The 4672-nt window shown below is 39.2% G+C and overlaps 1 long non-coding RNA gene across 1 annotated transcript; it reads right to left on the reverse strand.

Moving 5' to 3' along the window:
* Positions 1 to 536: 536 nt before the first annotated feature.
* LOC134477013 (uncharacterized) lies at positions 537 to 2390 on the reverse strand. Its single transcript, XR_010048886.1, has 2 exons — positions 2232 to 2390; positions 537 to 1206 (listed from the first exon to the last, which is right to left on the reverse strand). It is a non-coding gene; the product is annotated as an uncharacterized LOC134477013 (long non-coding RNA).
* Positions 2391 to 4672: the final 2282 nt, after the last annotated feature.

Genomic DNA, 4672 nt, shown 5'->3' on the forward strand with positions numbered 1-4672 from the left:
AGGAAATCTACTGTCCAACATGGAAACAGTGTAGACTTGAAATTTTCTTAGAAACCTGAGATGTTCCCACAACACATGAAAGCTAAGCATGAGAGCTAATGGATGTGTTCACTGGCTGGCTGGCTTTAATCAGTTAGCATGAGCGTGCTCACTGCCAAGCATCATTAAAATACAATTTTGACTGTCAATTACACCTTACTAAAACCCGGAGTGGCTGACTTGTTTAGATGGGCAGGGAGGATCATCTGCCTGCCCAGTAGGAAGCGTCTTTGTTTCTGCGGCTTCCTGGTTCTGTTGTTACCGACATCACCCTTCCCCAGCACCCAAGCCAGCCACGTTCTTCTTCTCCGCCCAAAGGCTCTCCACATGCATCTCTAGGCAGCTCTCTGCCGTGTGTCAGCTCCCGTCTTTGTTCTCTTGCTCCAACCCAAGAAGATGCTTAATTATTTACAGTCACATAGGTATTTCCTTTATGTCATCTGAGGAAATGGGACCAGGTGTACAATCCATAATGAAAGACAATGGTCACTCGTAAATCCATTCAACAAATGTTTATTGACTGCCTGCCATGTGACAGACACCATGCGTTTAGGTCAAGTAACCCTGAGTTCAAGGGCATCAACTTAAAAACATCTGCTTCTTCATTATATGCTTTTGTTTATTTATTAAACAAAGATCACAATAATAAAGTTGCCTGTGACATAAACTGTGATCTCTTCTTCTAGTGAGAGTTTAAAATTATGCTCCTGCGGATAATACTTCCCTGCTCCATACACAAGCTCGTGGTGGATGTAATGAATGCCCAAGTAATTATCTTATTGCAACTCATTTAGTCTTCATTGAGTTCCTCAGGCTTTAATTAAGGCTCCAGTCCAGAGCATCCTTCCCCATTACAGAAGTCGAGTCCCCAGCACAGAGGTACTGCTTGCCTACACAGTGACTTGCTTTTTAATCAGGGAACTCTGAGTCCCATTGGAAGACACATCGCGCACATCGAAGTTTAGAGAACTTTCCTGCTGGGAGAATATTTCTCATTTCAGCTCTCCTGGGTCGAAGCCTTCAGTTCAAGCAGGCTGACAGCCCTTTGATTCAGCGGCACCCTCAGGAAATAACTCAGCATTTTTGGCTGCAAACTTGCAGAGATGCTTCAGAGAGATCACATTGTGTTTTCTTTCCTTGACGTATCTAGGATCTCCTCAGCACCTCCTGCAAAAGCAATATATAGGTCAACAGCACTCATAGTACTTTGCAATCAGTGTACTCCTTAAATTAAAATGTGCCCTTAAATAGCTTTTGATCTATTATGAAATTCCATCACTTTTGATTTGTTGACATGCCGAGAGACTTCATCTAATTAACCAGGGATGCATGTCATCAAGAAATAAAATGAATCTGAGGAAATTCAAATTAAAAAATTGTAAATGATTTTCCCTTGTCCTCAACCTATGTTCCATACTTATGGATTTTTAAAAAAAATTTACTGCTTGTTTATTATTTCGATATTTCATTTTTATTTCATTTCAAAAGCACACAGCCCATTCTTATACACCTACACTGGTCTAACCTAATGTTCTGAGAAGTTTTTCTCTGTGATCCTTAGAGATTTATGAAGTTCTTTTAATTTGTGAAAGGAATTTTTAATTAAAAGATTAATATTATATTTCTCACATAACAAAGAGAAGTGGCTTTACACCCCACAAATAAAAATTCCCTACACTATTTAACTGGATCAGGAATCATTATGACTGCTGCTACTTTTCTTCCCACATGAAGAAATTAATGGGCACTGGAAAACAGATTTTGCCATCTTATTTCAGTGGTGTAAAGGGTCCCTTCACCCAAAATTAGATGACCAGTAAGCATCAGATTCACAACTGTGCAGGAAATGCAAAGTCTCACCAGAGGACTCAGGCACCACATTCTTTTCTATCTCTCTAGTGAAAAAGTATCCTGAAAGTGGAAGCTTTGACGTTTAAAAAATCCACATTTTTCCCTTACAAGCATTAACAAGACTCCACACCAAAGTCTCCATTCACCCTCTTTACCTCCTCCGAGAAAAGCAGCAGGAACAAGGCTGCTGGACAGACCGAGTGGGACGCGCCGATGTAATTTCCCAGGGAGTGTTTGTTTCATGAGAAGCTACGTGACTTCTGCCATCACAGGAGATTTCAGAACTGTGACCAAAGCTGGGTTTTGCCCTCATGTAAACGCTGAAGCAAGCATGAGCTTACCTTTGAGTGGCAGGCAGGGCTGGCTGGGAAACTGAGCCTCAAGCTGCCTCAGGGAGAGTCATTCAGCACCTCGGGGCACCCACAAACTCAGGGTACCTAGGGAGGAGGTTTTCACTTTCAGCCAAACTCAATTCCAAGTACAGAACCTACTATGTATCCCAGGCCACTCCTTCCCTGACCCCTGTCCAGCTCAGGAAGTTGTCTTGGCATGGATGTCAGTGGGAAAACGCTCTTGATTTTTCATGAGAAATTCACAGTCTTAAACTTTACACTTTCTCTGTAAAGAGATTGGAAGGCAAGCCATGAACAGTGGTTAGTTCTAGGTTGGGGACCATAAGGAATATTTTTTTCTTTCTTGAATGTGTTTTCCATTTTCAAAATTGCCTACACTGGCATTTACTATTTTAAAAAACTAATTTAAAAAGACATGGCAGATTGTCATGGAAAATATAGGCAAAAAGGCTCCTCCTGTGGACCTCAAGGATGTAGAATTTTCGGTAAGCCTGGAGATTTCTTGTGGCCGATCTCCCCAAGGACGATGTTTCAGAGACTTTCAGAAGTACTGTGGAGTGCACTGAACTAGACTACCTGTGTGCTGAACCCTCTCTCGCAGAGTGGTAATTCATTAAATGGCAGGGCTATAGAGAAAGGAACTATGACCTTGACTCTAAAAATACAGAGTTGGTAAGCCACGGTGTGTTGATGGTATGGTCCTAAACTTTCCCACATTAACAGATGGACCCGAGATGTTTTAGAAAAACAAAAAGCCCTGAGCTCCCTCTGCAGGTCCCAGATAGCATTGACTGATCGCCTGTCTTTCCATTCTTGATTTCCTGAAAGAATCCAAGACCTTAGTCAATAAAAGCTGTCTCAGTCATTTTTAAATAAAATTAAATGTACTAAACCACTTTACCAAAGCACTCTTTTTTGCATATTCTATGGTGTACAGCAGAATGCAGTATTTTTTAAAAGTTGTATAAAATAAAAACAAGCTCTGTTATTTCAGTCTCTTGGAAAGATTCAGCAAGGGGTGAGTATAATAGTATCACCAATTAGAAAGTTAAGTTCCAGGCCACAAGACACCACTTCTAGTTCAAGTGGAGAAAGGCCTCCCTCGTGTTCTGAAGCTGCTTGCATAAAAGAGAATCGGTATAACAGAGGACGTGGAAGCACACAGTCTGTTTTTCCTCTTGGACCTGTAAATTCTAGTTGGCTCCTTGATAGGTTTGTACCGTTCTCCTCATGAGATCTTTGAGTAGATTAGAACCTGTCCTGGAATTCCTTTAAGCTCAGGCACAAACCTGTTACAGCAATCACAGGTACTGCTACCAACACTCACTTTAAAAGTGAGTGGCTTCTATGCCTAAGTTAGTGTAGTGGGCATAATGAGAAGACCTGCGGTCAAACTCCACTGGGTTATTCACCCATGCTGAGATCTGGGGTGAGTCTACTTATTTGTAAACATTGGAATACTAAGAACAGATGGCTCAAAGGCATAATGCAAAAAAGCCCCACCTTATTTTAATAGTAGCAATAAAAAAGAGAAATGATCTAGGAATAAACTTAATGACAAACAGGCATGGTTTATGTGAGAAAACTTTAAAAACTACCAAGCAAGGAATAAGAAAATGTAAACAAATTGGGAAGTATACTTCCTTTGAATAAGCAGATGCAACAGCATACAGATATTAACTCTTCCTAAACTGCTTTCTTAATATAATTCCAATAACAATATCAATTGGGTTTTGTGGGAACATGGCAAGGCGATTCTAAAATTCATAGCAAGAAGTAGCTAGAAAGTTTCTGCAAACAAGAGTAATGAAAGGGAAATAAACCCTTTCAGGTACTAAAATATATTATAAAGTTAAAATGTTAAAATAAAGGTTATAACACAGAAATAGACTAATCCAGGAAAATAGAAAATTGGAAATAGATCCCAGTACAAATGGAAATATTTTCATGTAATGAAGGATTTTAAATCCATAAGAGAAAGATGGGTCATTTAATAAATAGTGTTGGGACCACTGGGTAGCTATTGGGAAAAAATAATTCTTAAATGCAAGGGATAAAATAACAAAGCATTCGTTTTTTATTTTTTATGTTAAAGAGAATAAAACAAAAGAGAACAGAGCAAAGCAAATCAGAACAGAACAATGCAAGCAACACAGTACTTTACAGCAACATAACAGGACATCAACAGAAGCTACCATAATGTCTCGTTTCTTCAAAATATTTGAGCATACCTTCACACACAATAATATCAAATACAACAATACAGTATAAAACCATTTAAAAGAATGAAAGCATTCCAGGACTTCAAAATCAAATAACAGGAAATGAACAATGCCTATATAATATCCCATTTTCCTCAAAAAAGTGGTCTATACCATCACACATAATAAAATCAAATAAAACACAACAGGATAGAACCAATCAAATGG

This window comes from Cavia porcellus, unplaced genomic scaffold (genome assembly GCF_034190915.1).
Source record: "Cavia porcellus strain 051 isolate PalLab524CR breed Dunkin Hartley unplaced genomic scaffold, mCavPor4.1 scaffold_7, whole genome shotgun sequence".
NCBI classification, from domain to species: domain Eukaryota; kingdom Metazoa; phylum Chordata; class Mammalia; order Rodentia; family Caviidae; genus Cavia; species Cavia porcellus.